This window comes from Lagopus muta, chromosome 1 (assembly GCF_023343835.1).
Source record: "Lagopus muta isolate bLagMut1 chromosome 1, bLagMut1 primary, whole genome shotgun sequence".
NCBI classification, from domain to species: Eukaryota; Metazoa; Chordata; class Aves; order Galliformes; family Phasianidae; genus Lagopus; species Lagopus muta.
Window position 1 is genome coordinate 92,229,954 of NC_064433.1, and position 10,669 is coordinate 92,240,622.

Below are 10,669 nucleotides of genomic sequence, written 5' to 3' on the forward strand. Positions count from 1 at the left end.
TCCCTATGGAAGCTGGAGGGCCACAAATCTTGTGGACGGGACGGAACACAGGATGTTTCTGGTCATGCCCACTTGTTCAGGTCCTTCAGAAGCTTGGTCGCTTCCAGCATCTTGTGCCTGAGAATGTGAAGAGGTTGTCTCATCAAAGCTTTTTAGACAAACACGTGAAGTTCTTCTCAAGAGGTTGGGAAATATTATTAGCTCCTCTTTTACTGGCAGGCCTTGTGCAATTAATTATTACCAGAAGTATTATCAAGTGCGTGTCACACCATTCCTTGGAACCGCTTTGCATAGTTCAGATTGGTTGTAAGCAACATATTCCCTGATTGGCCTGGTACCTCACAACTCCTGACAGCCATTAGTCCATCTCTCTGAGGAGGATCTCAACTGTGGTGGAAAGGGCATAACCTAGAATATATACATAGAGAAATGGAGAAAATTGAGTCTGGGGACCACCTAAATATGCAACTTGCTTGTATTCTCAGCTCTTTTCAGGAGTGTCTTCCAGCTGATCGCCATCTCCATGTCAGAAGGCAGGTTGTAGGAAGGGGCCAGGAAAGGGGAAGGGTAAGAGGGTATGTGGAGACCCAGGAAAGGCATTTTCATAGAGTCATAGAATCATCAATGCTGGAAAAGACCACTGAGATCATCTAGTCCAACCATTTTCATATGATGGCTCTGTAATGTATGTTCTACACCTTGCTTACAAGGTTGTCTCAGTACACCTATTCAGAAATAACACCTACTTCAGGGTGAGAACTTAGGATTCCTAAGGAAAGCACCATTGTAAAGGTCTGTAAAGCTCCCTCTGGTTTTAAATGAAGTCATGCCGAGCTGTGAAATCACGCATCTATGGTTCCTTTTCTCTTCTTAGCCATTTTTGTGCTGCTGCTGTGATACTCTTACCTGTGACAAGTGACAGCTTATCTCTTTTGTCTTGCAGGCTTTTGTAAGCTTAGTTCAGATCTTATTACTGACTGTGCTGTTATTAAAGGGGAAGTCATGCAGGTCAGCTGGTATACATGACAAGCATTTGCTGGATGAGGAATACAAATTCAACACAAAATACAGACGGTGTTGGCAAATACAGACTATGCTCTTGCCTTTTCAACTAAAATAACAGTGTTTCCATAGGTAAAATTGATATTGCTAAACTCATCTTTACATCAGCTTGACTTCCATCTATTTAACGTTAAAAAAGTAGCATAAAATCGGTATTTGGGACAGATACTACTGCATCATCGCACTTTCCCTTTGTTTGCTTTGTGTTAGTTTTGCGTGTGCAAAGAAAGTCTAAGAAATGAGGAAAGAGTGCAGGGTGCAGGCGCAGCGAAACGGGCAGCTTTTGCCTTCTCTCTCTTCTCTCTCTTGCTCATCACGTCCCCCGGTCTCCCCTGGTGCCTTACAGTGCCTGAGTGAGAACACAGTGCCCGCTAGTGGCTGCAGCAGCCCGAGAGGCTGCCTGGCAAAGGATGCTGGCTATTTTTGCTTTGCTGATGCCACTCCACCAATTGTACCGGGACGAGGTAGGTGGCTCCTATTGCTCCTGCCCTCAGATACAATCAGCGTCTCTGGAAAAGGTCAGCGCTAAACTGTGTGGAAAAAAAGAGGTCCTTGCTGGGAGTGCCACGGGTCATACACACCCTGTTTTTCATGTTTAGCATCAGTGTCCAGATGAAACACCCTAAATAAGGCATGGCGTTTAATCTTACAGTTGCTACAGCAGGAGAACAAATTGGTTGAAATGGGGTTACAGGGAGCACACAGCTTTAAATCCACAGCACGTTCAGAGCCATTCCTGGTTTCTGAAGTGAAAGAACAAAGCAAACACCATCTCAAAGCTTCCTCGAGCTCAGCCCTCCTTGCAGGACAAGCAGTGCAACGTGGAGATGCCTCTGCTGCTTGGTGTGAGCTACCGCCAGCGTGGGAAGTGGTGTGGCACCAGTGTGCTTCATGCTGCCCCTGCTAATTAGCCCCACTCCAGAGAGAAGGTAATTAGCTGTAGTGGAACGTACTGCTGACACAGCACACCTGCTTCCAGATCTGAGCTGCTATCTGTCCAGCTCAGCATTGCACTGGCTGATGTGGGAAACCCAGGATGTCCAGGCTGAGTTTTCAGGGTTGATGGCAGGATACTTTTTATTTACTGAGCTTACTTTTCTGAGACAAGTGCCAAGAAATCATAAAACTGTAGGGCCAAAGACCTCAGAAAGCCTCCCGATTGTTTTTCTGCTTATGAGATAAGATCATCCTTAACAGATGTTTGTTTACCTCTTCATAAAAACCTCCTGTGATTCTACAGCCTCCCCAAGCAGTGTGCTGCAGTGCTTTGCTATTCTTACCATTGCAAAGTGTTTTTCTAATGTTTAGCTATATCATCTTTATTGCAAATTAAGCTGATTATTTCTTCTTCTGCTTCTGATGAATGTGGAGGACAACTGCTCCGTCTCTCCACCCGTTATAATAAATGTTTATGTGCTGGAAGACTGTTATCGTGCTTCCCCTCCTGTTGTTCCTTTCCTGGAGAAAATGAACCAAATTCTTCTACCCATTCCTTATAAGGTGCTTTTTTTTTCTTTTTCTTTTTTTTTTTTTTTTGGTAACATCTCTTATTATTTTTTTTTTTTTTTTTTTTTTAATATTATTTTTTAATTTTTTAACTCTCTCTGGTTTGTTTACATCTTTTGTAAAATGTAGTGCTTGGAACTGGACTCACTGTACCTGCTGAGAGCTCAGCAGTATTGAATAATTGCTTTCTTTGTCTTTTACACAAAACTCCCCTTATGCTTGCGATTTGTTTTTATTTTGTTTTGTTTTGTTTTGTTTTTTTCCTGTGGGAATCTTGCTTAACAGCTTCATATTCAGTCCCACTCCAGCTCTTTCTAGGCTGCACTGCTGTTAAAATGCTTACCGATCATAGAAGCATTTGAGTTGGAAGGGACCCTTAGAGGTCATCTAGGCCGATTCCTTCAGACCAGTGCAGTTGGTGCCTGTGCCCTCACCATTTCTAAATTATATCTTGATACACCACGTCTCTAGAAGGTAGGCCAGCTCTGTAGTGCCTCATGTTCATGTCAAATTCTGACACTCCAGTCACCCAACTTCATGGAGATGGCAACCCCCCAGCCCAGCTACCATCCTTTCGGTTTTGTCCTTTGTTCTGTTGTCCAAATCTTTCATGCAAGTGCTGAGCAGCCCTGAAGCCCAAACTTCAGGGACATGGTCCTCCTAGCTAGAAAAGTGAAGCCCACGTAATTACCCTTCAATATGGTACTTGTGCACTTTTGCGTCGTCACTTCAACTGCTTGCTTCTCTGGGAGTTTGTGGTCTAGATATTTCCAAAATGCTCACTAAAAGCGGTGTACCTAATATTTACCATTTCCTTCCCATCTACCAGGCCTACTAATCAAAGAAGGAAATCAGCCTGGTTGGTGTTTATTCTTTAAAATTCCCTGCTGACTGGTTCTTATCACATTATCATCCTTTAGCTACTTACGAATCGATTGTTTCATAAATGGCTCCAGTATCTTTCTAAGTATCACAGTTAAGCTGACTGGACTGTAACTCCCCAGTTCCTCTTATAACAGTAATTTTCAGAGCAGAACTGCAGTTAGGTTAGCAAGATATTGAAAGACATTCCACTTTTGCTCTGCTTATCTTTATTCATTGTCTACTTTCGTTCCATCCCTTAAATTAAAAACACATTTCCCTGAAGTATTTATCTTCCACTTGAGTTTCAGCATAATCCAACACTGCCTTCACCTCTTCTCCTGTTACTTGCATACTTCTCAAATTTCCCTGCTTCTTCATGCTTTATATTTTTCTCCATCTCCTTTCTGTTTTGCCTGTAATTTCCCAGCAAAATGCATTCCCCAGTTTTCTGAGGGCTCTGAAGAGAAGGTGAAATTTGGGCAAGTCTTGAAAAAATCTCAGAAAAATAGGGAGACTGACATTTAACAGCGTTACAGGGGCATGGCGAGTTCTGCCCAAAGATTAGTCCAGGGCTACCTACATTTAAACAATTTCTGATTTCAGTAGGTGGTACAGAGAAGATGGGAGCTGGCGAGACTCTCACTCCTAGTGATCAGATTGATAAATGGCTTTGGCTCAATGACAGACAAAGAAGCATGTTACTAGAAAGCAAGTCTCCTTTAAGTTGGGCGATATCTAGCAAATAAGAGTTGTGCAGAGCGTCCATCTTCTTGCAGGGAAGCTTAATATGTTTAGTGTTCAGCTTCAGCCATAAGTGAAAGGTCTGTGTGTTCAGCAGAAGAACAGGAAGCATGTGCCACTTTCTAGCTAAGCAGATCAGGAGAAGATAACTTTGTTTGAGGGAGAGGTATCATTATCTAGGGTTGTGCACTATATAATTGCACAATCTGCTATCATGCATGAAAAGAGCTGTTCAATAGCATGGCCCTGCCTTGTCCTGACATCATGTCTGTGTTGGAAATCCATTTGGAATGAAAAATCCCGCATTCCCCAAGTGATCTCGTAGTTTGTGAGCAAATGGCTGAGTTGCAGTGGAGACTTTACAGTCACAGTGGTGCTAGGAGTTGGGAGCTTTGTGACCAATATCAAAACGGCTCAATGATAAGAAAGCATAGGATCACAGGATGATTTGGGTTGGAAGGGACCTCAAAGCCCACCCAGCCCCAACCCCCTGCCATGGGCAGGGCTGCCTCCCACCAGCTGAGGCTGCCTGGGGCCCATCCAACCTGGCACTAAATACCTCCAGGGATGGAGCATCCACTGCTTCTCTGGGCAGCTGTGTCACTGCCTCACCGCTCTCTGAATAATAATTTCCTCCTAAAATCTAACAAAAATCTCCAGTTTAGAGATAAGGATGACATGTGACTGTGTAAAATGCTTTGTACAAGTCCAGGTAGATTACATTAGTTGCTCTTCCTACACCTGCTAACACTGTAGCCCTGATGTAGAAGACCACCAAATTTCAAGCACTACTTGTACTTAGTGAAGCTAAGTGGGCTGTCACCTGCCACCTCTCTGTCCTCCATTTTCTTTTGCATAGTTTCCAGGAGGATGTGTTCCATGATCTTGCCAGGCAGATATATGAGACTGACCGGCCTCTAGCTCCTTGTTTTCCATTTTTTCCCTTTTTATTGAATGACATTATACTTTCCCTTTTCTAATGGGAGCTTTGCCACACTGACATGATTTCTCAGATATGATAGATAGTGGATCAGCAACTTCATCTGCCAGTTCTCTCAGGACCTGTGGATTCATTTCATCTGGTCTCTTGGACTTGTGTCACTTCATGTTCCTTAGATGGTCTCAAATCTGTTCTTCTCCTATAGCGGTCAGTTCTTCATTTTCCCAGTCCCTTGGCTTTGCCTTCTGTGACATGGACAGTGTGGTGAGGGCACTTGCTGATGAAGGTTGAGGCAAGAAGCTGATGAATACCTCAGCCTTCTCCGTATCTCAGATAACCAGATCTCCTGTTTCCTTCTGGAGAAGGCCCACATTTTCTCTTGTCTTCCTTTTTAACGCTGATGTGCTTACAGAAGCCCTTCCATTGTCTTTGATGTCCTGGCCAGATTTAATCCCATCAGTGCTTCAGTTTTCCCAACCTGATCTCTGGCTGCTCAGAGAATTTCTCCATATTCCTCCCAGGCTACCTGTCCTTGGTTCTAACCTTTGTAGGCTTTATTTTTATATTTGGGCCTTTTTTACTCCCAGGGCTTTATCTCATGGAAAACTATCAAACAGATCCCTGAAGAGGCCAAGGTTTGCTCTCCTGAAGTCTAAGGTAGTGAGTTTGCTGTGCACTGCCTTTATGAAACAAACTTCTTTCTGAAGAAAATACAGTCTGTTGCAGATCTAGTTCAGATGTCCCATGCTCTGAGTCCAGCCTTCTTTGTAGACCTTTGCTTTAATGGTCTTTACCCCTTTCTTTCAGACACTACTTTTGTGTTACAAAAGCAGTCCTGATTTCCAGCACTTCCCTGGTGGCTGAGAGGATCAAGTGCTCTTCTTGTTCTCTCATGCTCTATCTTTTCCTCTCCGTCACCATCTCAACTGCTTCCTTCTGGAGTACCAACACAACAGGAATTCTCATTTGCCATCATTACTTAGACTACTTTCTGTACTTGTGCATGGGGAGGAGGCCCTAGTTAGCTGGAGAACCTGATGCACAGCTCAGCATTGCCTTTTTTCAGGAAGCCAGTTGAAGGCATCGTGTGTTTTTATCCAAACCACCAATGTCCAGCAAGCTCACAGTTCCCATATTAAAGGTTCTGCACCATAATGACAGCAAAAAATACACTCAGATAATTCAAAAAGAAGTTACGTGTATCCAAAGATGAGTGACTTGAATATCACTGCACTGGAGCAGGCTGCCCAGTGAGGTGATGGAGTCTCCTACAATCATCTGCATGCTTTTCTATATTTCTATATCCCTACTTACTGTAGGGAACTGCTTTAGTAGGGGGTAGGACTCAACGATCTCTAGAGATTCTTCCCAACACCTAGAATTTTGTGAGTTTGTGATTTCTGCATCAGCTACATCTTGCAAAGTATTCTGCAACTTGCCAGAAAGTGTTTGCTATTTGGATTGTGTTTGCAAATGGACTATAGGAGGTTAATGGGGAATGTATCTGCCAGTAGCTGGATGTAATTTAAAGATGGACTGTAGCCATGTAGTTACATACCAGATTTGGGTTTTGGCTCATTTTATTAGAGATAGAGCCCAGGAAAGGGATTCAGCCAGAGTTGTTTTTCAAAAGGACAGTTTCAGTCTAAAAAGAGACAGGCAGTTAAACATCAGAACCATTTGGTCGCTGTGATACAGCAGTTTGCAGGCACTCTTTAGAGATGTTAACCACAGGTTGTATTAGTTAGTCCTCTGTCTTTAACTGCTCCCCAAAGAGAGGATAAGGGTGGCAGTGATGACCATTCACTCGCATACCTATCCTAGTTTATCTCAGCAGTCTATAGCAAAACAAAGCAAGAAAGGAATTCCTTACTCTTCCTTACCATCTTTTTTCCTCTTGTTGAACAAATGGAGCCTGTTCTTAATCACCGCATGTTCTTGGGCCCTGTATCATCTTCTCTGTGTGTCCTCTTGCCAGGAAGCTTCTTCCAATGCTTTATATAGCACAAGCTGAAAAACGTCATGCACCAGATCTCTAATAGTTCTCTATTAAGAGAGTGATTTATTAAGGTGTTCAGAATATGACCTTCATTCCAACTTTATGCATAGAGATTGATTTTCTTTTGTCTCTCTAAAGTGGTCCCTCTTGCCACATTTTCTTATTTTCCATCCCTCATTTATCCTCTAGCTCACTGAAATCAAGTCTGAGAAGCATTCTTTCTGCATCAAGTTTCTGCATCAAGTTGCGCTTTGGATAGAGGTGCTGCACAACTCATTTTAAAGCAGTTTGGGAAGACTACTGTTGAAGTAAGGCTCTGCATTTCCTTGGACACAAATGCCCAGAAATGCTGAAGAGAGACCTCAAACGACTAGTTTGAAGATACAGAATTTTGTGGCCCTCAAATAACAGTATCTCTTTCAAATGACAGCTCTTCTAGAAACAGAGATCTCCCAGAGCTGTTCTGAGGAATTAATTTCAGTAATGTTTTTGTGCAAAGAAGGAGGAGAGCCACTTCTCATTTGTCACTTCATAAGCCTGGTACTGGTATCATTGTTTAGTGTATCTTGCTTCCCATAATCATCTTTTTCTTCAGAGTTGGGCATCAAGAGCATGTTCTGAGCAGTTAATACAGAAAAACTACCAAAACAGCACATCAGAATAAAGCAATATGCTTTGCCTCACAATCAAATCTTTTTGCAGTTCGTTGTATTGTAGATGCATTAGTGAACATGAGATTTTCCTCTTCTGTGGGCTCTCCAGCATTTTTGCAGATGGCTGTGCCTGAGGTAACATTCCTGTTTGCTGGGCTGCTGGAATTTGGCTACACTCCTTAACAAAACAGTTTGTTTTGGACATTTTTGATGTATGTACAAAGTGCATTTAGAGGATAAATTAAGCAGAACAAGGACACTGGAAGTCTAGGTCATAAAACAAGTCTTTCTCAGCTTTGGTTAATACTGAGTGATGATCTAGTTTTCCCATACCGCTTCTTTTTCCTGCTGAAAGATGTCAAAGACCAGACCAAAGTACCTAACAATGTCAAATACAGATGTGATGCCCCAGTGATCGCCAGTGCTGGAAATCAGCAGCGAGACTCAATTGTTGGATCTGGGTGTAAGTAGCAAATTAGTTTAATTAGTTCTGCCACCATCAGAGATGCGGATGCTCCCTTTTCACCTCTCACAGCATGACACCTAAAGACTGGCAAGTGGAGGCATGCAGAGCTGTGCTGAATGACAGCAGATCAGCAGAGATGCTCCAGTCCCCGCTTAACCACGCAAACTCCCCTTTATGCATGTATTAGGTTTTCACTGCCTGTTGCCTGCCCTTCTCCCCCCTCTGCTTTTTCATGTTCAGTGGATTCTCCTCTCTGTGTCTCTGCCTCTTTTTCTCTATTTTTTTCTCTCTATTGTTCCCCACGTCACCAACTGTCACTCACTTCATAAAGCCGTCTGGCTCGGAGCTTAAATATTGCACGGCAACTAAAACCTGCCATCAGAGCCAATTCAGTCATATCTGTTCAGTCGTGCGACAAGATTGGGACTTTTAGGGTAGGGAAGGAGAGAGACAAAAGTTCACTCTTCACTGCAGAGTGCCAAGAGAGGAGGGGGACACAATTCTTCGGTGGAACCTTTCCCAGTGGCAAGTTACTTGCTCAAAGTCCTTAATCTTTAGAGCCTTTCTTGCTGGTAGCGTGCTCAGATTGCAGCATCTGGAACTGCTGGGTGGGGGTTTGCAGTAAGCCCGTGCAAGTTAGGGACATAATTAGTCTGTCAACTCTGAGTGAGCTTAGGCAGTCTTTTCTTTTCCTCATGACAGGCAATTTAAGGGAAGAGGGGAATGCCTAAATTTATTGCTTTCCTCCTCCTTTCTTTTTTTTTTTCTTTTCTGTGCGACTGGAAGAGCTGTGATTGCAGGTGGAGTTTGAATTGGCTATACTACTCTTCTCCAGTCCACCCCAAATTTTTCCTTGCAGCTGAAGAACCCAGTGAGCAACCCTGGGCCACATCAGGGTTATCACATCTTGTAGAAAATAGATTGGCCGTGACAGAGTTTTGAAAAATGTGACTAGTTCAGAAGTGATCATAGAAAGAGTTTTGTCAGAGGTAGAAAGCTGCAAGTGAAGCATCTGGTGGAGTTAGGAAACACGTTTCTCTTTTACAGTGAGTTTTCTGTGTGATAAGGTTTATCATGTCTAGAATGGCAGTCTTCCATGCAATGGAAATGATGAACTGATGGCTGTGGATGTCGTGTGATTCACAAAGAAAGAAAGGGATGTAGTAAACTGTGGTGTTTGGGGGACAATGGAGCTAATATTGTATATAGTGATGTTTTCTATGGAGTTGCACATGATTGGTTAATGGCTGATATATTCCGTTCTGTGAATTTGCAGAAAGAGAATGTTTAAATCAGTTTAGATGTATGTAAACAGCATAATCTCCTGCTAGACTTGTTAATGTAAGTGCTGACATTAACACACTTCTTTACACAACTTTAATGACTGACAAAGTAGCAATTTTCTTTGGTGATTAAATTATATGTCTGCCACTTCTGCATGCAAGGAGTTTGTGCAAACTGAAGAGCTGCATTCTGCTCTTTATTTTTTAACATAGATGTCTGGGCTTAACATTTTACAGCGCTTGAAGATGAGAATAATGAGTCCAACTTGTTTTAGAAAAATCACATCACAAAGATTTTTTGGTTGAAAATTTGCAAAATCCCCAGACTCAGAACTCTCGATATTTTGTGTGTTGATCTATGTGTGAATATGTACGCATGGTATTTGAAACAGACTGGTACACATCGGTGTGTCGTAACATATGGCATTACAAATATATCCCAGTGCTATCTGAAGGAAGGAGGGAAGTTGAGATACTCAGATTTCCATGCTGATGGCTGTACATTCTCCCAGCAACTGTGTATGTGTGTCTACATCTAGAAAGCTATAGCTGGAGGTAGCATCTAAGAGATGAACTCTTAGATCCCTGTGAACAGCTATTTTATGATTAATGTTACCTGTTTTTCTTGATATTGTCCACAAGTTAATCTTTTTGGATCACTGTAATATTTCACATTCCTCAGAGTCTTTGTACAGCTGCAGTACGTTACATCAGCCAGTCCCAAACAAGTTTCCTCTTCTCTTGTTTTCCTGTACCTGACATTATACACTGGGAAGTTTTGGATATGCAGGATGAAGTTGAAAATTAACTGCTTCATTAGCTTTCCAGCAGGATATCTACAGCTGGCTTACAGCTTTGTGTTAGCCTGAGATAGTAGCACTGATGTTTTACAGAGAGAAACCAGTGTCTGAGGTCCCAATGACAGACGCTCATGTTTCTCCCCAGGTTGGTTCCAATGCCAGTGAGGCATCTGACTTCAGAATTGGATACAATAACTCCTATAACACAAAATAATTTTATTGTATAGAAAAACTAGTATATGTGGTAGTTATTAATCTTACAAAGTATTACTAACGTAGTAATAGTGTTACTATTGCTAGTATTACCTAACACGGTGATTCCTAGTTAGACTTACTATATGCAACTACAGAAAGC

The 10,669-nt window shown here is 42.4% G+C and overlaps 2 protein-coding genes across 5 annotated transcripts in view; both read left to right on the plus strand.

The window, feature by feature from the left end:
• Positions 1–10,669, plus strand: part of GPR89B (G protein-coupled receptor 89B) — a 168,471-nt gene that overhangs the window by 128,320 nt on the left and 29,482 nt on the right. The window lies entirely within an intron of this gene.
• The window catches only part of GJA8 (gap junction protein alpha 8), a 46,334-nt gene that overhangs the window by 25,878 nt on the left and 9,787 nt on the right, over positions 1–10,669 (plus strand). The gene's annotated exons all lie outside the window — the stretch shown is intronic.